Source organism: Anastrepha obliqua, chromosome 4 (assembly GCF_027943255.1).
Source record: "Anastrepha obliqua isolate idAnaObli1 chromosome 4, idAnaObli1_1.0, whole genome shotgun sequence".
NCBI classification, from domain to species: domain Eukaryota; kingdom Metazoa; phylum Arthropoda; class Insecta; order Diptera; family Tephritidae; genus Anastrepha; species Anastrepha obliqua.
In genome coordinates, this window is record NC_072895.1 from 79,115,359 (window position 1) to 79,139,607 (window position 24,249).

The following is a 24,249-nucleotide window of genomic DNA, read 5'->3' on the forward strand; positions in this document are numbered from 1 at the left end:
CTTTTGAGGAATAAACTTGTATTATGAATTCCGGGAACTTTATGAACAGGATTAAAATTTTATTTTGTTTGACGTATTGTTGAAAAAAAATAAGAGAGTCAAGGGCATTTTAGATTTGGTTAGTAAGACATATTCTGTTGGTAAGATGAAAAAACGATCCTTAGTGTTATGACGTAGTGAAATTACCACTAAGAATTTTTTTTCTTGAAAAGACTATCTTTCAGCAAGACTTTTTAAATGAATGGCTGGGAGTTTTAATCGGTACAATTTGTACGCCCCTAGTGGCAGCCCGCTATTTTGCGTTGCTTTAAGCCCTTTTAACCTTTAAAGTATTCAAGGGAATTTAAAACTTTCTATCGGCATCGACATTGTGGCTAATTGGTGGGTTAAAAGTAAGGTCAGGCAAAGAACGAGCAAGTTTTCTGTGTGCTGATATGTATTATTATTATTAGAAGGCCATTACGCACTGCGACCAGAGCTGATCTATTGTGAAAGGCCTATTTTGTAACCCTAGAGTTTTAGGCTTTTTAGAAATTTTAGCACAGTTTTGGGTTTGTTGTTCCAAAGATTGCATGGAGATACTACGATACCACCAAGGAGGTGAAGTCTTTGTCTGCCCAACGCAGGACATTCACAAAGCACATGTTCTCAGCTTTCTATGTCCATTTCGCAAAAGCGGCAGACATTGGTCTCGGATAGACCAATATTGTGCAGATGGTACCTCAGGCTGCAGTGACCTGTAAGGTATCCGGTTAAAAGACGCAGATATACTCTGTTTAGTGAGAGAAGTTTGTCAGATATTCCTTTGTTGGGACTTAGGAATAGTTTGGCTTGACGCTGATCGGCACAGTTTAGCCAGTGTGCGGCAAGTTTTCTTTCCTCCCATTTCCTAAGGAATTCATTAATGTGGCCTTTTGTCAGTCTACAGAAATGCTCAGGACCAGTAAGTTGCATATTTGCTCTTTGTTTTGCAAGGTCGTCAGCCATTTCATTTCCCTCATGTCCTTCATGTCCCGGAATCCAACATAGTGTTACTGTGTTGAGGTTTCCTAACGTGTTTAGGAGGTTTAGGCAATCGTTTATGTATATGTAAATACAAACCTGCTGGATTCTCATTCAATTACCCTGAATTCCTGCCGTGCTGGCGTAATTTTAGAGCCTTACCTCCTGTATGTATTTATGTATTTTGTTTTTTCCATTTTAACGTAACCTAATTTTGTATTTCTGTTAATAAAATTTCACTCTTCTGACACTTTCCTCCCAGTTCTTTCCCACAGCTTTTCTAAAATTTAGTTACGGCAAAATTACTTTCCAAACTTTATTTGGTGCAGATCTTTAGAGGAGTACTACTTTATAACGCAATATTTGCCGCTTTCGAAATTTTTGTTTTATCCACTACTCGCTAGGCGTTGGTGAATCGAAAGCAGCTGTAAATAACAGGCTGAGCCAGAAGTCCTGCTAGCGTTCCTTTTCCCTATAAAATAATAGATTTATTGTTATTTCTCGTTTAAGGGGGGCCTTTAAAAAAGGTGTTTTTTCTCAATGAAGAGTAATAAACAATTTTTTAAAATAAATAAAAAAACAAAATGGCGGACATATGAGGGATCTCGCACAGCTTCTCGTTGCGCGCTAGTAAAACGGCGTGTAAGATTGCGGTCGTAGTTTTCACCTGAAACACAAAAGAAAAATATTGTCTTATTCAGACGGCCTTCCTGCATATAATAGACTACTCTTGTATAAAAATATGAAAAAATTAACACACAATTAATTATTGAAAAAAGTGCTTTTTTCGCTATTTTTTTTTGACAAAAAAGATGTTAAATAACATTAAAAGCTTATTTTTTTTTGTATTTTGTTAGTTAATTAGTTGCGCATTTTAATTATCTTTATATAGATTATCGGTTTGAAACGATAACTTTCGTCGTTTTTTTTAATCTTAAATTACTTTGAATTCCGCTATAAAATTGTGAGGGCATATTCTCATAAAATATATCTATCAATTTCAGTAAAAGAAACGATGTTTTGAAGCCCCCTTAATAAATAAATTATCAAGACATACAATCTTTAAAATGGTTTGGCCAAATTTCCCCCAAAATTTGTATTATGCGTCTTCATAGTGTAGTAAAATACAGGAACATATAGTTTTGTGTCCCCTCCAAATAGCAGAAGCCTCTGATAACACCCCTTTTCATGGCAGAAATAAGCTTGGGGGCTTACCATTTTTTGCGTAAGAACAAGGAACAAAAAACAATTTTCTGCAATTTAATCACTCTTTTGCGCAGTGATCATCGAGTCAGGGGTCATCACACAACCAACTTGGCTTTTGAATAAGAAAATATGAATCATCTAATTTTAATTTTTTTTACGTTCTTTTACGAGTTTTGTCCATTTGGCAAGATGGGACTAATGCACCTCGTCTGGAGAAAACGGAAAATGACACATAATTTCATATCTTAAAAATTGTGGTTTTTAGTCATCTAGGGGGGCTATGGTGAAGTATACAGCATGAATTGGGTTATCAGCGCGCTTGACTAGTTTATCGCTAGACAAGAATAAGGCAAATTATCACCAGGCAACATAATTGTAAATACTTTGACTAACCAGAATCCAACATTGGCACCGTAAACAATGCCAGGCTGGATAGCAAACGAAGAATAACTCTTACTCTTACTTCGGACCCAGCAGGCAATTGAAAAGCAGAGACCTCTCACTACGCACAAATATCACGCTACACACAACTCTTACTATGTCCATTTTTATTATAGACAAGAAAACGTTGACCATTTCTAATAAAAATGAGAAGACTTTGAATGGGCCAACGAATATGGGACAATGAACTGTACGAGCTTTGTAATGGCATGAACGTAGTCTGGCTAGACGTGTCATACATGTGGACGATGAAACCATGGGTATAGAGCGCACATGAACACAATGAAAAGATCTTGGTCCAAACAGAAGAGGGGAAGAAGAGGGGAAGAGGTTCACTTGCTTATTCAATCAAAAAGTACTTTCCAACTTGAAAGAGTTGTGATATTTTATAATGCCATTTCCCGGCCGCCGTAGCCGAATGTGTTGGTGCGTGATTACCATTCGGAATTCACAGAGAGAACGTTGGTTCGAATCTCGGTGAAACACCAAAATTAAGAAAAACATTTTTCTAATAGCGGTCGCCCCTCGGCAGGCAATGGCAAACCTCCGAGTGTATTTCTGCCATGAAAAAGCTCCTCATAAAAACTACCGTTCGGAGTCGGCTTGAAACAGTAGGTCCCTCCATTTGTGGAACAACATCAAGACGCACACCACAAATAGGAAGAGGAGCTCGGCCAAACACCCAAAAAGGGTGTACGCGCCAGTTATATATATATATATACCTACATTTCCCATAGATATTGCAAGTTGTTTCATGCTATCCAAATCGACTTTAAAATCGTACAAACGTCCACAATAAATATTTGTCCATGCATCCATGAGTCCATCAATTGCGTGAAATTTGTGGTTTGGCGGTGCGGTTTGGCTAACTGTGATAGTTGGCAAAAACTAAAAATTGTGCGAAGTAAAGTCTGCTCTTTACTAATAATAAAAATTCAACATTCTTATATAGAAAAGCAAAAAAAAAAAAAAAAAAAATTACATACAAGTATAGTTCTGCTCCTAAAAAGTAAGTAATACAAGGAACATTTTTATAAATATTTGAATGGCTACATTCAAAATAAAATGGATGATCAAGTTACAATCTCAAACTTTAAAAAACAAGTTTGAAATGCGTAATTCGTAAAAACTGCAAAACTGCAAAACTATTGTATCAACCATGAAATTGACGAGCATCAGCGCCATTCCAAACAGAGAATGGAATATAAGCAAAGAGTAAGCGTCGGTAAATGGAACCATTTAGAGTCCATTAAAGTTATTTGTCCAACACAATGCAGCGTTCCTTCAGCTCTTCCTCACTGAACGCAACATAAAATATTCCTGATTTCAAGCCAACAGCGGTGGCATACTCGTAGTTGTAACATCTGCTCTGATTCCTGCATTGACTTTGCTCCTGAGGCGAATAGGTTGATGAGTTGGTAAGCCTTCTTCCCCACACCTCATCCTACAAAGTGGCAACCCTTTGCTCCTTGGGGCGTGTAGGGCGAGTCTACCGCCCATTGTGTGCCTTCAATGGATGTAATTGTGTAAACGCATACCTACATACATATGTACATAATCACATACATGGCTGGTGCATGCATGTTTTTCGCCATAGAAACCAGTTTTTGAATCGTCAAACATGCATTCGCTAACACTTGTATTACTGATTCACTTGCTAACATCAGCCCCACCACACTCCGCCGTTTCCTCCTGAAAAATTTGTTCGTTTTTGCGTCAATGCAGCCAAAAACTTTTCAAAAAATCCAATTCGTGAAAAAGTTGCATCCGCTTCTGGCTTTTAGCGTTTCCACAGGCTACACATACTCGTTCACATGACTACATCCATATGAGTGTACATACATACACAGATATGTGCCCATACACATATGATTTTGCCCGCGGTAATGTTTTAATGTACGACTATGTGTGCTTATGTAATTGATAATGGAAATTACCAAAATTTTTTAATGGCGTAGTGTCGTTGCTGATGCGTTAAATTTGGGGTTTTTCTTTTCAAATCACTGAAAAAAGTTGTTTGTCCTAATGCTTGCTAAAACAAAGATATATTCACATGCCCTGCAGGCAAAATGCGAACACGTACAACGAATTACTAATCCACAACTAGTTTTTCAAAATAAACTGAAAAATATTATCGCTTGAAAGCAGCTATTGAACTTTAAATATTGTCGTATTTTGTAATTTAGCCTAAAATACAATATTTGATTTTCTTATGTGCGCAGCAGGATAAGCAAGTTTCTTGATGCTGCACTAAATTCTAAATTTTTTTCTATGGCTATAAAGATGAGAAAATAATTTTTTATTTATTTTTTAACTAATATTTACCCGTGCCCCCAACGCTTTGAAAATTACCATTGAATTCCCATGGGACATATGCTCTTTTCTGTAAATATGGCACAAAATGTTTACAGATCAATATTATTTAATGTCCTCCTTTAATTTGTCTTCACAAATATCCAAAAAACTAAACCAAAAATAAAAAAAAAAACAAGATAAATAATTTCTTTTTTTAATCTCTAAAATGTGTTCAACTTTGGGGGCTTTTATTTTCTTTATTAAATAAAGCATAATTTTGTTGGTGATTGTGAAGAGAAATCAAAAGAGGATATTAAATAATATCGATCTGTAAATATTTCATGCCATATTTAGGAAAAGTGCATACTTCACGAGGGAATTTTCAAAACTTTGTTGGCACAGGTACTCATTAAAAAAATTGAAGCTGTTCCACTAAAAAACTAGAGAAAAACAGGCCGAGTAATAAGAAAACATCGATTTGAAATTTCACTTGTTATTAGAACTGAGTTAGGGCATTTCAAATCGATAACCGTTTGGTCAAAAAGTACCCAGAGTTTTTTTAATAACATGAAAGCGTTTCAATTATACATTGATAATTATTGATAATAACCATAATAACCATAATAACCAAGGAATATATACCAACGCTTCTTCAAACCTCCAAAACAAATTTTTCAGGCATAGGAATTGTCTTCAAAATTGGCTTGTTTCTGCACAGTTCCCTTCGTGGCTTCAATAATCTCCAAAAGGTTTCCACGAAGTGATAATTTAGGACTTCGGAACAGAAAAAAGTCAAATATATTTTTAGCAAAATAAAAACAAAAAAATAATTTGCGCGTACACTTCAGATAGGTGTTTGACCGAGCTCCTCCTCCTAATTGAGCTGTGCGTCTGGATGTTGTTCCACAAATGAAGGTACCTACTATTTTAAGCCGACTCTGAACAGTAAATGGTTTTTATGAGGAGCTTTTTCATAGCAGAAATACACTAAGAGCTCTGTCATTGCCTTCCGAGGGCGACCACTATTAGAAAAAAACTTTTGCAAAATCGTCACGTACAAACAAGATGTGTAATGATGAAACCACGTTTTGTTTTGCTACAATTGTGGATTCTTACAAAGAATATTCTCCCTCAAATGCTTCAATACGCTCCCAAACAGCCAAGAAAACTTTGATTGTGAATCTTTGTCGGATATCGTTAGCATTTGTAACAGGCGTGCACTAATATTCACTATCCTTTTGTTCATGGGATACTCCTTTTTTCAGTTTCTAAAAAGCCACCGCGCGAAAATTATGTTACCTGTATATTACAATATATAAATCTTGTCTTTTATGTAGATAGTCCACCATATGCCAGAAGCATGAATATACAAATTTGCCATTTCTGAGTTAATGGGTTGACCTGATTAACCCTTTGATGTTCTATGTACCATATGTACAAACACAACCACAACACATTTTTTTATCAGACACCAAACCTTCTAATTGTCTTTAATTTTGACTCAATCATCTTTTTTGCATAAGGGGGACGATGAGCAAATATTTTTTTCAGCGTCTTCAGATCGCGTTTCTTAAGTTTAGCGTATTTCGACATTACAAGCCCACTCTAGGGCTGCCCGAACAAAATTAAAAGAGGATAAGGTTTCAGTTCCAAATCGATAGCAGAAATCTTTAACATGCACGAGGGTTTTCAAGTGTCAACAAATCAAGGATAGAAGAAAAGTCACAATGAAAAGTTGATACGTTGAAACCTCTTCTCATGGTGAAATGTAATTTTGTATATTCGTATACGGAGTAGGCGTAACACCACCCGACCTTAAAGAGGTTTGCATCAGATGAAAGCATGCCGAACGTCTGGAACCTAGGCGTACTCTGCTCAATCCTCAAGAAGTCTTAATAACGTCGGATACGAGACCTTATCAAGCGTATTATGTGAGAGACTAAAGCCCATCATCAAAGAACTAATTGGACCTTATCAGTGCGGCTTCAGGCCTGGTAAGTCTAGTAGATCTTCACGATACGCCAAATACTGGAGAAACCCCACGAACGACAAATCGACACACACTACCTTTTTGCCGATTTCAAAGCTGTTTTCGATAGCACAAACAGGAACGGCCACTATGCCGCTATGCCTCACTTTGGTATCCCCACAAAACTTATACGGCTGTGTAAAATGTCGTTGAGATCGGAAAGAACCTCTCCGAGCCGCTCGATATCAAGCGAGGTTTAGAAAAGGCGATTCCCTTTCGTGTAATTTCTTTAATTTTCTATTGGAAACAATGTTACGTGCTGCTAGTTAAACCGCTTTGGGACTATCTTCTACAAAAGTGTCACGCTATTGGCGTATGCTGACGATATTGGTATGGTTCTAAAGAACCACGCCGTATGTTCAGAGGACTCCAGTCTGCAGAAGGAAGCAGAGAAAGTGGGTCTTGCGGTGAACGAGAATAAAACAAAGTATCTGCTGCCAACATTCAACGAGTCTTTGCATCTTGAACAACACGTAACTGTTGGCAACCATGAATTTGAGGTTGTGAACTACTTTGTTTATCCAGGAACCAATGTTAAAGCCAGAACTACATCAGCCTAAAGATTAAACGAAATATAACTCTTGCCAACAGGTGTTACTTTGTGCTCAGTAGGCAATTGAGAAGTAGATCCCTCTCTCGAAAACGAAAACCACGCTGTACAAAAGCCTAATTATCAGTGTCCTTGTAAATATATGGCGCAGAAGCTTGGACAATGACGACAACTGATGAGAAAGCACTGGGAGCGTGCGAGACAAAAATTCTCCGACAATTCTTTGGTCCTCTTCGCGGAGGCGAGAATGAATTCCGTATCCTATGGAACAGCCACCTGTATGAGATATACCGAGATGTCGACATAATGAAGCGTATTAAAATACCGCGGCTGCGCTGGCTTGGCTAACAAGCATTAAATGGATGCTTGCTTCTGCAAAAAAGACCGGTAAATAGCACCGGTGTAGGAACAGTCGATTTCCGAGTTGGGCATACACGTACTTGTATATTTGTCTCTAGGTGTGTACGTGGCTATATAAAGTATGTGGAGTTTTGCCATAACTGCACATTTTCTGATGCGATTAGAGCGTCATTTTTGACTGTCTCGCCAGTTTTATTATATGTATATATTTTTTCTTTTTTCCATTTCCATTTAGTTAAGTTGGTTGATTTCATTGAAAAAGTTTTAAATGGGAATTATTGCATAAAATTTAGTTTTGAGAGCATTAAGCAGAGAGTTTGGTTTTTTTAATCAGGATAAAGCACACTTATGTTTGACACTGAGTCCGATTTACAATCACATTCATGTTTATTTTTGGATCAATAAATATTTGGGTAGGGGAAATGGACAATTAGGAAATTAAGATTAGTCTTCCGTTTGAACTATGATGAAAAAAATCAGCGCTAATGGAGTATGAGGGGGTAACCGTTCTTAGAAAATACATTTCTATAATATTTAATATTCCATATCTGATGAATGGGGACTTTGTTTTTGGTATAAAGACAGTTTTTAAACAAATAGCGTCTATTTTTTAAGCGTCTAGCATACGCACTTGCAATAAGAAGCAGGATTGCGAAGGAATTTTAAACAGATTCGTAGCACATAAACCAGAGTGCTTATCCCAATAAATCACCATATAATAAAAAAGCCGCATTTATTGCCTGCCCTATGACAGGCTCAAAAAGTTCTCATGAGACACCAAGAGGTTTCGAATTTGAAAAGTTTCACGGGTACTTAATCCGTCTTTGCTATGATGGTATCCACAAACCAATTGATCACCGGCAGCTACTGTCCAACATTTCCTCCGATGAAGAGGAATTCTTTCGAGAATTAGGTGGTCGTTCCTGTACTCGGTTCTTGTTTGGAACCCTGATATTAATACGACTTATCAGGGGAAAATACCCTTGGTTTTCCAAAACAGGATGGGAATTCAATAACGTCTTGCACAAATTTGAAAAGGAAAATTACTTATAGATTTCGAATTCACATTAAGCCTGATTGCACTGGTTTTAAACTCCTTTAGCAATTAGAACAGAATTTTGAGTAACTCCAACTCAACTGAATTTTTGGTACTCTAAGGCGGCTTCATATATACTATAATTTCGATGCCTGTGAAACTCGCAGATAGAGGTACTATTTATACAGATGCCCCATATAGCTGTATTTTAAGATTCTATTTGTGGAACAACATCAAGACGCACGCCACAAATAGGAGGAGGAGCTCGGCCAAACACCCACAAAGGGTGTACGCGCCAATTATATATAAGGTTGTCAAAAAAGTAGATAAACTTTGAAATCATAATTCCGGAGAGATATGAAACTCGTCCTGTCAGTTGAGAGAGTGCGGCTTGCATTAGAATATCGATAATTGAAATTGTATGGATAAGGAAAAAGGCATACTTCATTTTAAAATAATTTGCAGAATAATTGCCAAGCAAAGCTTGACTATTATTGAAAAATACCAAACTCAAATTTTATTGATGGCTTTTATTAGGGGACTAACTAAACGTAAAAAAGTCGGACCCTTGAACAAAATTAAAAAAAAAAGTGAACGTACAGCAAACACAAATTTCATTTTTTAAATAATCTTTAAAATCGAATATCTCGAAAATGTTTACATTTTGGACATTGTGTGATATATCCACAATAATCATGAATTACGTAACTACATAGTAATGCCCATAAGTATCTAGGACGACTTGCCGGCAGACCTACCATACTTTTATGCCCAAAAGTTTTTATTTTCTTCAGATTATCTGGTGACATCTTAACAAATTCTTTTACCGCAAAGCATGTGCAGAAGTATAACGGCGAGCTATAACCACTTGTTAAGTTAACCACAAGTTGGTGCATGATCCGGCGATATTTTTTTGGTAGATTGTTTGCAGCTCCCGGAGCATATGTGCATATACTTAGTCCTGCCATAAATTCAAATTTTACAATACATACTGGAAGAACAAATTCGCAGAAAAAACTACCGGTTTTTGTGCTTTTGTTTGTATGCATTCTACTCATAAATTTTTCTTAGTTTTGTGGCAAATTTCGCTTGTTAACAATGGAGAGGAGACCTAATGAAAATCGCACTGCAGGGATTGCATTATCAAAGGGTGCTAAAAGCGCAAGTGAGATTAACGAATTGCTGAAAAAACTTAATATTTCAATTTACTGCACCATCAATCGTTTTCCCCAAGCGTCTGAAGTGCCAGACATAAAAAGAAGTGATTGTCTTAGCGTGGTGTGAACCAGTGCAGCCATAAAAGCCGTTCGACAAAGAATGCGCAGAAATCCCATTAGAAAGCAGAAAATCATGTCCAGGGAAATGAATGCATCGACCAGATCCATGTCAAGACTAATTAAAAATGATCTCCACAAAATATTATTTTCACAGATGAGAAAATGTTCACTGTTGAAGAAGTTTTTAATAAACAAAACCACAAAATCTCTGGTGGGGAGAGAATTGTAAAGGCATTACATCTCTTCATTTCGGCAAAAAAGGGTTAAGACCGGACCAAATGTGTACCAGAAGGATAGCTTAGAAGGCGTGGTGAAGCAGTCTCTCTTCGATAGAGAGCGTTGGATCTTTCACCAAGATTCCGCTCCGGCCAATAGGGCGAAAACCACCCAGCAGTGATCACCTGTCGAAGGCGTGTTGCAATAACTGAATGACCTAATCGTTTGAAGGCTTTTGTAAAAGCGAATGCTGACCATCTCAAATGAAAATTAAAAAAAAAAAATATTATTATTTATATATATATATAATTGCCGCGTACACCCCTTTTGGGTGTTTGGCCGAGCTCCTCCTCCTATTTGTGGTGTTCGTTTTGATGTTGTTTCACAAATGGAGAAACCTACAGTTTCAAGCCGACTACATACGGCAAATGGTTTTTTATGAGGAGCTTTTTCATGGCAGAAATACACTCGGAAGTTTGCCTGCCGACCGCTATTAGAAAAAAACGTTTTCTTCATTTTGGTCTTTCACCGAGATTCGAACCTATGTTATCTCTGAATTCCGAATGATAGTCACACACCAAACCATTCGCCTACGGCGGTCGCCATGATTCCATGATTAAATAAAACCAACTTCACTAAAAAACGTATTATAACTTCATATCTATAACGGACTTAAATTGTAATATAACAGAATTTGAGGCAGGGCTAAGTACCTATGTACGATCGCAGCGATTTTCTTGATACTTTTGTATTTTAATTATTATTATTACCTACAAATAATTTGTTTTTATGTTTTTAGCTAGTTATATTTCGATGTAACGTTAACTAATTACACTGTTTTCAAGCTTTGGTAATGGAAGTACTCGTTTTGATGGTGAGAAACATGACAGAGCTGCAGCTATTACTGGTGTATTTTTATTTTATTCCAAAATTCAGGTCGTAACTATAAGCCACACTATAGATGAACAACTTGACTTGGGTAGACCAAAACACATTTTACAATTGGTGGTATATTTTATATTGGCAAACATTCAATAGGAGTTCAAACCCATGGTCAAGGTGATAATATTCTTATGAAGAGCGCAAACTCCTGAGGACCATGTCGCTCAAATAAAACGTGCGTTTCACAAGAATTTGTAAAGCATTTCAACAAACTGGCAGGAGAATTGGCAGACTACGCACCACCTGGCTGCGCTCAACAGAAACTGAAATGAAGTCTATTGTCATGGAACGAACTAAGATCGCTAGCACAAAACTGTGTCCGTTAGCGAAGAGAAGTGGTTGACGCCCTATGCTCCAAATAGGAGTTAGAAGATCAAATATGCACAAATAGTAAAAGGCTGCATCCATTTACAACAAATACAAAATTGGTGGTGATGCAATGGACCAAAAAGTGCTTAGGTATAGTATAGCAAAAAGGTAGCGTTTGCCTTTTTTTATAAAACGGTCGATGTTACGGCGCTGGTAACATTCAGTTACTGCAACAAGAACTTCGTATTCAGAACAACTGATGGTCGTTAGTTTTTTTATAACGTAATGGTTGAATCTCTTGTAGCACCAAATATTGTAGAGAGAATGAGCAGCCCACAATTTATTATAGAAAAATGTTTCTACCAGATCTTTTTCTAAATCTCTTTTTTTGTGGTTAGTACTAATTTTCTTAGTTTACATATTCTTTTAATTAATTTTTTGTTTTTAGTAATGCGTTTGTTTGACTTACGAGGTTCCGATAGGTTCAGATACTTCAGAAAACATAAACACCAAATTGTACGTTATGTCCGCGCAGGTTGTAGATAAATGATACAGAAAAACGCGTTTCTCATGTGTTGATTGCCTGAATTTTGGATGCATTAAACAATCAAGACAATTTCAATACTGCCTAAAGTAATAATTTTATGTTGCTCTGTATATTTTTAAATGCATTATTACCCAGAAAAATGTATTTATATAAAATTAAAAATATAAAATACGCAACCGGCAGCTTTTACCTTATTTCTTCATATTTTATACTATGGTCTGGCCATTCCATGCGAGGTACGAATTAGTTTATGCAAGGTGGTGCCCTCTCAAGAATTAATATTTAAAACTAGGTTGCCACATGAATGTTTGTTGTATGAATGTTATTTGTGCCATTATTTTGGCACCAACTCAATATATTAATTGGGAAGTTGTTTAGTTGGTTGTCGAGAGTGACTCATTTTTTACATCAGCGAATATTTAAAGATAATCGCCGTAACATGCATAAACATGTATTTGTGTTCTTGTATAATTAAACTAAGGCAATTGTGTTTCAGCCATAAGACTGTGACGGAGTACTCCATTTACTTTTCTATTTAGAGGAAATGTTTTATGTAGTTTATTACCTTTGGACCAACGGTCCATGCAGCTATTTGCTCTATTACTGGAAGTAATCCTACCCAGTCAAAAGATGTTTTATATCTAAAGAAAGAATTTAGTCAGTCTGCCGTCACAGCCATTTATAATAGTGAGTGTGCCCAATGATATAAAAGGTTCAGAGGTGGCATAAAACTGTGGAAAAGCACCCATCAAATAGGAAAGGCCCATGAAATGGTGTCAGTGCCAATTGTTATTAATATTAATATTAATATTATTTGTTTCGGTTTCAGTGAGAGATTCAATTCAGGAGCAATTGGTCGTTAGCCTAGGGGCGCCGATGGGGTGGTCATCTTAAATTTATCTGGTGGGAGCAGCATTTCTATTTTCAGCCGCTTGCTACCAGACACACGCTGTTTTGGGCTAAGTGCTTATATAAAGACGCCACTTTCTTGCTTTGTCGATGAAGGATTTGACCTTGTAGTTTTGTTTAAGATTGTACGGAGCCCACTGTCCATCCTTCCACGTCCGTATCCACCACCCCATCTGACGAAGACCAATTGACATATGAATTCGAGAACGCAAATGGAACTGGATTAGCCATTCGTTGCGCAAGCTAGCGACCGACATAAGTAGAATGGCCCATAACTGGAACCCACAATGATCGCGCAGCAAGGGGCGCCCAAAAGGAGCTTGGCGACGTAGCATTAATGAAGAATTTTCACAAATAGACGAATCTCTCTCAAGGACACAAATTAAGACGTAAGTAAACAACAAGCGGGAAGTAAACACAATACGTTCAAAGATGGCGCGATAGGAACTAATAATATATATGTATATATATAATAATTATATATATATATAATTGGCGCGTACACCCTTTTGGGTGTTTGGCCGAGCTCCTCCTCGTATTTGTGGTGTGCGCCTTGTTATTGTTCCATAAATGGGGGACCTACAGTTTCAAGCCGACTCCGAACGGCAGATATTTTTTATGAGGAGCTTTTTCATGGCAGAAATACACTCGGAGGTTTGCTATTGCCTGCCGAGGGGCGACCGCTATTAGGAAAATGTTTTTTTTTTAATTTTGATGTTTTCACCGAGATTTGAACCGACGTTCTCTCTGTGAATTGCGAATGGTAGTCGCGCAGCAACCCATTCGGCTACGGCCGCCGCCTATAAAAATTAATATTATACAATAAAAAGAATCAAAAAGCGGTTTCTCGAAGAGATAGAATATTCTATTGACAGATAATTAGATAGAATCCTATTAACAATGAAAGGCGAAATATTTGCACTAAAACAGCCCTAATGCGAACAATTAAGCAAACAAATTTTGGGTTCAAATTTCATGTGCGTTTTTTTTTTAATTGTATGCAGCAGTTATTAGAGCCCCTGCTAAATATTTTCATACCGAATGCATTTTATGAAATGTTTTTAACAATCAGATTATATCAGAAAAAGGTTCTTTAGTCAAGTACTCGCATGTAATTAATTGTACGCAGGTTTTCAAAGTAGATTGCTAGGTTCTGTGAACTGTGTATAGTCCATGCAATAATAATAAATACAAAAGAAGAGAACTAAAAACAAAACACTAAAAAAATAAAAATAGACCAGAATCCACTGATAGCCAAGCGATCACAAACGTTTTACGCGCCCAATTAGTTGCCACGAAACTCATGTAAAATACGTACATACAAATATCCATACATACATACGTACTAGGCATTGTACATACATATAATTGGATGTAAATTTTTAAGGAAAGTGCCGCGAAGAGAACAAAATAATGTGGCGAATTGTTTAAGAAGGGACTACGCAGTGAATTCGCACACACATAGCTATAAATAGGCAGATGCATATGTAAGTATGAACATTCACATATTCGCCAGAATAAGTTTCGTCACAAATATATACGTGGCACGTAGGCACTTATTGTATTATATGTAATGCAAGAAACGAACAACAATATCCACCTGTGGCTGCTGCAACTTAAACTAATTAACCTCAATTACGTTGTCACACATGCAGCATTTGCCACATGTAAACGACGCCCCTGACAATCGGTGCGATAACAGTGTTTGTGTGCTACAACAAACGCTGACTAACAAAAACAACGCCAACCCACCATCAAGAATAACTGTCACTTTATCACGAACCTAATGCTAGAGAGTATGTGCATGTGTGTGTGAACGCGGACACTTGGTCCAGTCAGCATCTAGGTGTAAATGGTGCGAATGAATTGGCGAAAGTGCGGCTAATAGGCAGACATTATAACTTGACACGCACATACACACTCACAGACAAATAGTATAAAAAAACCTAATCAATTAGTGGCAACAAATGCGTGGCTGATGTCTGTCTTCTATTTTGATGAAATCCTCATCGCTCGCATTTTGATTTTTGCTCCAAATACTTGTGTTACAAACTTTTCCGCTAGACGTCAAATGTCTCACTTTCGGGTAGGTGACACAGATTCCCCAACACTGACGGGGCGCTTAAAGCGTAGCACGCGCATACATAGCACCTTTCTGCACATTCACAGATTCACACGCGCCACAAAGTTTACCTTTCACCACTGCGCTGCTTGTATGCAGGCCTCAGTGTATACCTTTTCAATTTGACAGCTTAAAGTAAGTCACAAATGCATACGATTTTGTGATTGACTTTTATTCACTTTTTAATAAATATATGCGGCTTATGCGATATTCGGATAGGCCAAAAGCAAAATGTCGCAAAACAACGGAAATCACAAAAACACGTTACACACACTTCCGACTCGTCAAAAATTCAGTTCGACTGACGCGTTTGTGACTGTGCGACTACAAGACAGCAGCAGCCAATCCGATTTGCGAGGCGACGGTACAACGATAAGACTATACGACGATGCGACAACAATACGAAATTGTCGACTAACTGTTCGCCTGAATTTGTCGAGTGACGAATGTCGAGTTCGCGCTGAGGGAAAACGTGCGACCAGTTGCTGTGAGCGGCACGTTGCATCTGTTTGCGTTCGAAATCTTTTTGATTTCTGCTCCTCGACGACGACGACGGCTACGACTACAACACCATCTACACCACCATCGCCATCGCCGTCGCCAGCGCCAGCGCTGCGACATCAACGACGACGATGACGCCGGCGACGTTTATAGTCAGCACACAAACAAATATTCAAACAAACGATTAGAGTACGCATCCAGTCACACGCTGACAACGACACGAAAGTGGCACAGTGGCATGTTCTTTCGTATGCCGTACACTAATAAAATATAAAGAAACTCATAAGGTAAGACCGACTACAAAGTTATTTTGTATCTTAGCACAGCCCGGCTACGAATTGCATACTCGGTCGAAACCTACTTGGGAATGCTCGGTATGGTAAGTCCCTCCGTACGGCAGATGATTTTTTTGAGACGATTTTTTATGTCAAATATGCACTCAGAGGTATATATATACATATGTCAGTGTCGACCGAGGATCGATTGTCATTAAGAAAAATATTTCTATAACTTGATGCTTGACGTTCGAATGAGTTTGTACATGAAGACCATTCGGCAGGGCCCGGACTTGAAACACATTGTGGCCATGAGACATTAAATGAAAGAAAAGGTTGCTTCAAATTGTGCTCGCCCATCGATAACAATGGAAGATCTCCGAGTGTATATCTGACATGAAACAGATTCTCATAAAAACAGGCTTCAATTCGGAGGCGGCATAAAACTGTAGATCCGTTACTTGGTGGAAAAACATTAAGACGCACACCACTCGGCCAAATACGCACCAATGGCAATTTATATTTATTTATTTATTTACTCGTTCAGTCTACAGAGGAGTGTTCTTACAGCCTACCTATCTGTAATTTATTGACATATTTAAACTTAAAATAAAATCGATTATGCAGCAATATATATAACATAATCTGTTTCACCTTGCAATTGCCTCATTTTTAGCGTAGTTTGAAATGCTCACTGACCCTACCTTTATTCTGCTTAGCCGAAAGTTACGTAGGTTGAGAAAGTTAGTTGGATCGGATTCAATTTTTATTGCTTACTAATATGCTGTATTTAAACAATAAGGGCCAGTAATTTTTTCTATCCCACAAAGATTGCAGAGTTTTCATCTGGCAATATAGAATGGAAGATAACCTCGTCAGGGCAATTTACACATAGCGATTTTCGTAAATATTTTTTAACGCTTTCTATTTTGTTAGATTATTCATCATAGTAAGGGTTTCTTATCAACAAAAAATGCTAATATACTCGATGTATATACTTCTTTAAGTTTTACTCTTTTAATTCCAGAAAAATTTATATCGTCAATGTTATTAGGATACCATTCGGTTCCTCCAGAACTTTTGATTGTATATATTTTAAATTGGAACTATTTTGTGAAACTAAGAACTTACCGATAGCCAATGGCTTACAAAAATTCATTCAAAAGAATTAAAATAATAATAATTACAATATTAATAATGTCGGATATGTACCACTGTGTGACTGAATAATTCAAGGAATACCATGTTGGCTACTTGTAGTAGTAGCAAAAACAGAGAAAAAACTTATAACAAAAGCGCAAACACTTGTACAGTATTGAAACACAAGTAGATCAGACAAAACAATAGACGAAGTCCCACACAAAGAGGAAGCAGAGGACCCGACAACAGCAAAATTGTCGTCAACTTTGACAGAGCAGCAACTGAAGCACATGAAACATGCGACGACATACATACAGACCGACTTATATGACAAACGACGTTCGCTTCGCTGCTGGTGTTGCCGTGCCTGTGTTTATTGGCTTCGCGCACGAAAAAACAACGATGCATGGTAAAAATCAAAAGAACAATAACAATAATAATAAAAAAATGGCGAACGGCAACAATCGACAAAATCGAACAAATTCGGCAAAGTATAAAACAAATGAAAAAATAAGCACACCATCCATACAAACGTACACATATACATACATATGTGTATGCGGTTTTTCTTTTATAAAAAGAAAAAACTTTAAATTATGCCGCAATCGGAAAATGTGAGCGCTGTGACAAAAGAGTCGTCGAGTAAAATGTCAAAAAAGAGAAAAGGAAGTTGCGAGTGAGGTCCGGCGACAAAGTCAGGAAAAAGGAAACAAACAGTATGTACGATAGGAATGTGAGTGTGTGAGTGCGTAGTAAGTTTATGTGGTTTTTGCTTCTGGTAGATGTAGAAACATGTGTAAGCAAGTGTAAGTCAGTGTTACAACAGCGTCATCTGACGTTAGAAAAACTGAAAAACTGCCAAAATTACAAGGCAACAAAGATTGAGAAAGAAGTTAGCAAAACAAAATCACTTAAACATTTTCTCAAATGTGAAGTTTTTTAAGCACATTTTTATTTATTTACATATAAATTAAGTATTACTTGTATAATTGTAGAATAGTTACGTGCCCCTAGAGCAATTCCTATAAAATTTCCTATTCGACGACTAATTTGTTTACCTGGCGGAGATTAATAAATTATCGCCCTCGAAGCCCAGAAAAACGTAAAAAATAGAATATATTTCATGTAAGAAAGTATGGAAAGAAATAAGTAAATATATTTATCTGCTGTTGAAAAGGTGTGTGTGTGCGTATTTGAGAAAAGGATACACGAAAGCTTTAACTCCGTGTGGAGTGGAGTGTGGAGTTATATTAAATTTCTTACAGTTCTCTGCTGTTTTACCGTAGTTGTGTCCAAAATGATGTATGTACGAGTGGCATTGCTTTCATTTGCGATACTGTTCTCGAAGCTAATTTAAAGTTTCTTCCAATGGCATTTTAAGTAAGCTAAAAATTAAAGGTAACTTCACAGCATAAAATTAAGGACTCACAATACATCCTTATGTCAAAAAAAAAAAACATAAGGCGGCATATTTTCCATATGTTTAGATTTACTGTTCTTTCTGAAACAAAGTTATAAAACCCCCAAATATTTATTACTAAACTCTATTAGATCGAAATTCTAAATTTGTTCCAACCATAACGTGACATTTAAAAAATCGGAAAGATGTTTGCTTTATTGCCTGGCAAATCCGAATCCAACTTCGAATCACAGATCAGCCTCTCCTCCAATAAATGTGGCAATTCTTAAGTATCCCACAAAATGAATCACATATTACCATATTTGAGCTAAATAGATATTAAATATAATTAATAAGTGCGTACTCTTAGAGCCAAAGTGTTTAGAGTGGTGCGGTTATTTGAAAAAAAAAAATAGTATGAGTAATATTAGTCAAAAATGAAATATCATCCTCCCATAAACATACATGTATTAAAAAGTTAAGTAAATGTTTATAGGTTTTCTAGGTTACTTGATTTATAAAAAGTGAGAAAATTAAAAATAAACGGCTACATACTTATCGTAGCCCGCGAAATTTGAAACCTTCGCCTTATTTTTGAGCATGGAAGGAAATAAAAAGCACGTGCAATGTTCTACAATAAAATTAAAAAAAAATAGTCATAAAGGAATAAAAATTATTTTAAAGAAGACCAGCTAAATACAAATCACAATGGAACAAATAAAAATATTCGCGGCAGTATTTGGCGAATGTGTCGATATGCGTAAACTGAGAAAAATGTAACGTTTCTTTTATATTACATTTTTGAAAATGACAGTCATAGTGGGTAAACTTAAAAGTTTCTGGAATCTACCCGTAGATGGAATTTGCCAGTTGTGTCATTTTGAAAATGTAAAATTTGATATTTTAAGTGCAAAAAGGATTGACAGCTCAAAAATTTGTCAAGGAATTTAGTTTTAACATCGGCTTAAGAAAGTAAATGTTGTGGAAAATTTAAATTTCTCGTGAACATTTTCGGTGATAATATTTTCCGATTTTTAATCAATGTATGGATCGGCAGTCTCTACCTTTGGCAATGTAGCACCACATAAAACTACGGTGCTGACAAGTGGTTTGCAAAACCAAAGCAGGGCCATGCTAGTATCAGTGACGTATTCCGTGAAAGTCGTTGATCAATTTCTGTTACACTAGCAGACATCGACACTACTTCAGAGTAGAATAAATGTTTCGATAACTGGTTTCTTCGAATGCGTTTATGCAGTAACACTCTAGGCTACGTTGAAGATCAAGAGAAGGCCGAAAATAGATTTTTCGAAGCAATTGTTAAATTCAGCATATAATAGCATTATAAAGCCAATTTTGCTTGATGGATTCCCGCACTGGATTCAAAACTCCTACTCTAGCGCTTAACGCAATATTAAATGTGTAGACATCGCAGGCAAAACTGCCAGTGTACGTGTTACGCTCAGACTGAGGAAGGGTTACCGAAACACTGCAGTGTGTTGCAAGCGGAGGCAGCTGCAATCAAAGAAGCAGCTGATTGACTACTCAGGCTACGAGGGCTGCTCGTGCACTCGAAATTGATCATCGATTAATCTACCTCCAGGAAAATTTAGGCATAATGGCTCTCATTTCTTTGCTATGCTTACTAATATAGCAGTCCTTGATATTACAAACCTGATGAACTTCATATTCAACCCTCCTTTACCGCCCCCTTCTCCTTCTGTGCTATTAGTTCCCTCCGCCTTACTTCCCTTGCAATGGTATCACAAAGGATGAATTTGATATCTTTGTCCAAGTGTGCACACTCTTTGGGCAGCCATTTTAACCTGACCTAAGCTAGGTTTAGCATCATCAAAAATAGATGCCGGCCTATGAAGCACTTCTCATTAGTTACTTTTAAACCGGAGCCACTCGAAGATATGATTAATGGCCCTTCCATTTTCACTTGGTATTTCCTCTGTCTACTCTAAAATCTTCAATCCGTGAATCATCACTCTAATGAGATAAAAATGCATATGGCTTGCATATGCAAGCGATCTCGTTAGCAACTACATAGCTGCTTAAAATGTCACGATTTATTAAATATGTATGAAAATTAGAGACACACATACATATATATATATACGTACATATGTGCATATAATTATTTCATTAGAGCGTGGAGAACACGGTGTTATAGAAGACACAACACAAAATTTTGAAGACTTGTCTAATCACCAACCACTTGTCACCAACCACGCGAACGTGTAAGGTGATACCTTCGTGCTCATACATGATGATCAAAAAATAAAAATAAATAATTGCATCCTATTATTTCAAGATCTAAACATATTTCACCACGAAATCATAATACCTTCTTTAAATTTTTGCTCTGAAAGAAAGTTTCATACAACCGCACATACATATGCATTAGGGTGGGTCGATTTAAAAATCGAACGAAAAATCCCACTTTGACCCATTTAGAGTGCTCCAATCGAGTCCAACTGTATGACCGACCGCCACTAACTTTGGACGGCCGACCCACCCATGCCAGTGGCACACCCCCTGGAACTCCCCTGGGGGGTTCCCCATACAATCATTTCAAAATATCACCATTTTTGGCCTTTACATGAGAAAAGAAACTAAAAAGTTCGACCCGAATTGGGGGACATCAGAATTCGTTTTAGAGGTATGGTTCCTTCGGCAAAGTTTCTTATTTTGATCCCTAGAATATGATTTTCACAGAGCAATGGGCGATTTTTTTGCCTCCTCACAAATCGACCCGGCCTAATATGCATGTATGTTTGTATTATTAATATGGGAGATACATGGGAAATGCTCGAGAATGGCATGTATTTTTTCAATTTACATTTCAGCTTTTTCGACTGACTCCGATGCAGTTATGCAATAAAATGGTATTTCCCAGTTAATTATTGTACACACATATATTTACACATACTCGTGCACACATAAGACTATTTAAGTTTTTGCCCAATTAAAATTTGGCTTGGTAAAGTAGAACCGACTCCCGTTTTCAAACATCACCTTCGATAATAGATAACAGTAAAAGTTCCAAGCTTTTGCAAGTACTTTTTAAAGAAAAACTTTCATTCGCTACTAAGCGCCTATTGGAATCTCATCAGCATGGCTTTGTTTGTGGTCGGTCAACTATTACTTATTTAGCAGGATTTTCTAAATACTGTGTCCCATTTTTCAGTAGTGGGTTTCAGGTAGACAGCATCAACATTGACTTCTCAAAAGCTTTCTCAAAGTTTCTCATTCTATTTGCACTCGGCTTCTTCATCCTGGTTGAAACATTGTCTCTATAACACAATCTTATTTGTTGAAATCGAAACTCACAAATCTAATAAATTCATTGCATTGCACTTGGCAGTGGCCTGGAGTTTTTTTTACTTGTTTTTTTTATATTTTAAATGGCATTAACAACTGTTCTTTGCGGATGATCTTAAACTATTTCACAGACTTACCTATGCAGCCAACACACGTTCAGTCGGAGAAATAATTTATCTTTAAATATTAATACATGTTTTCATATACCTCATTCATAAAATTTATAATGTTATAAGCCACCAGTTCACCTCAGTTCAAGATTTGGTCGATATGGGTGTTGTGTTTGACTCTGAGTTCACTATTGTTAATCGTATTTGTTATATTAATTCAGTATTTATGTGAAGATATCCGAAATATTTAATGAATCTCAATAATACCCTTGGATCCTTCAGACCCTGAGTTCGATAATATGAAAACGTAAACTTATTCGTTTCGTTTATCAATGGCTTTAATTTGCAGAACCTTTAACTGCTTGTAATGCTCGTTGTTAGTTTAACAAAGTGAAAGCGATTGGAAATAGAAGAACTTATGTTTGTCTACGATTTACTCTGTGGTTATATTGATAGACCCGATTTACTTAAACAGATATGTATCAATGTGCCCAACAAAGTCTTGCCTTTTCTACCTCCTTTCTATCTATTAAAGCAAACTATTTTTCTCTTGCTCCGATCTGTAAAATCTCAAAACTAACTAACTAATATTAAGTTTTGAACTCATTGATCGCTATTTACATATATAAATATGTAAGTTATTTAATAATTTTGTTTATAGTTTAATTTATATTACTCTCATTCTCGAAAGGAGATATAAGGCAGCCACTCGCTTTCATCGAGAATGAACTGGATTTCGAATTCACAACGATGGTAAAATACATTGGATAACGAAGCAGGGATTTGAAAATGAAATTCGTTTTTCAATCATTTTCGAATTCTTTACCAAGCCTAATGTTTATTGGGTAACGTAATGTATTTATTTATTTCTGGACCGTGATTGTGAGGCAAAAATAAAATTTTGTTTTGACTTGTGCATCGAATGCAGAAAGTGTAGAATATCTTTACTTGATGACTGATGTCCTATCGTCTTTAGAAATTTAATACTAACTGTGCACGTTAGCCCATATGCGTATACATATTTGGGCAAACAGAGTATTTTATGGTTCGTACAGTAGAAAGAGAGTCCGAAAGTTTGCTTAGGTGTTTCTTCTATGTATATCGGCAAATCTACACCAGTTGTTTCAAGATAATTAACTATAGCTACTAAATAACTAGACTGGCACTGCCACAGAAAAATTAGTAATTAGCGTGAAACTTTCCTCTTTTTCGAATCCAGCTACTTACTATATAGCTTCTAACACGAGTGAGTATATCCATAGCCTGCGTTCGCTTATGTATAGCGGCTTTTTTGTCTCACCGCCTTATCCACTAGATCTAACGCGAGCTGTGCAGTGAAAAACGAAGAGAGCGGAAAGTGTCCTGAGGTCGATAGAAGAAGACTGTTTCGAAAAATTTAAGACTTCGGTGCAATGTTGGAAGGATAGAAAAGTGCTGTAATGTGGTAGCCTCTCGTCATGAGATGTCAAATCACTGAGTGAGTTTTGGGGAAACATTGTTTTTATGAAAAACATTTCGTAGCATAACTGCATCTGCATTGTCTTTCGAGCGACGACAGCTATTAGGGAAAAGATTGTATGCCATTTTGATGTTTTATGTCCACAAGGAAACCAACCACTTCGTATGTTAGTTACCCAAAAACTTCAATTTCTAAGGCGTCTAATATATATAATTTATATTTAATAATGAATTATATGTGATATAATACAAAAATTTATAATCAACTTTCCAACCTAATTAATGAACAAATACAAATGGAAAATAATAAAACGGAGGTAAAAAACAATCAAAATGACGTTGTTATGCGAAAAAAAAGAAAGTATCAAAAAATTGCTATTTGAAAAATATAATTGTTCCGAAGATGAATTTTTAAAATATTTAGCTGCACATTCTTACCTAATAACGTCATGGAAGTAAATAATAATATAAGCAATATAGAATGGTTGTAAAAAATAATCTTGAAATCTTGCATAGTATTTTATCGAATCTCCAATATTCTTTCAAGTTTTGTTCCAAGAAATTGCCTAAGCAGAATAAACTCCCGGTTTAATTCAAGATTATGCCACTGAAAAATGCGAAGAATAAAGATTACAAAAAATACAAGCAATCAAATTTAGATTTCGCATTAACACTTTATTCTGATTTATTGAAAAAAGTAGTCAAAAATTGGACCGACCATATAACTCGTAGCCGCGTTGGACATATGCCGGATATCATATTCAAAAAATAAATGCTATGAAATTATCCACCAGA

The 24,249-nt window shown here is 36.6% G+C and overlaps 1 protein-coding gene across 3 annotated transcripts in view; it reads right to left on the reverse strand.

Annotated features, from left to right (window-relative positions):
* The window catches only part of LOC129245517 (uncharacterized), a 100,658-nt gene extending 84,935 nt beyond the window's left edge, over window positions 1-15,723 (reverse strand). Inside the window, exon 1 of one of the 3 annotated variants that reach the window (XM_054883715.1) lies at window positions 15,355-15,723. The gene's annotated coding sequence lies outside the window, so the exon portion shown is untranslated. Of the gene's footprint in view, window positions 1-15,172; window positions 15,280-15,312 lie in introns of those variants that run through there. The other 2 variants (XM_054883713.1, XM_054883714.1) reach the window with 2 other exon arrangements.
* Window positions 15,724-24,249: the final 8,526 nt, after the last annotated feature.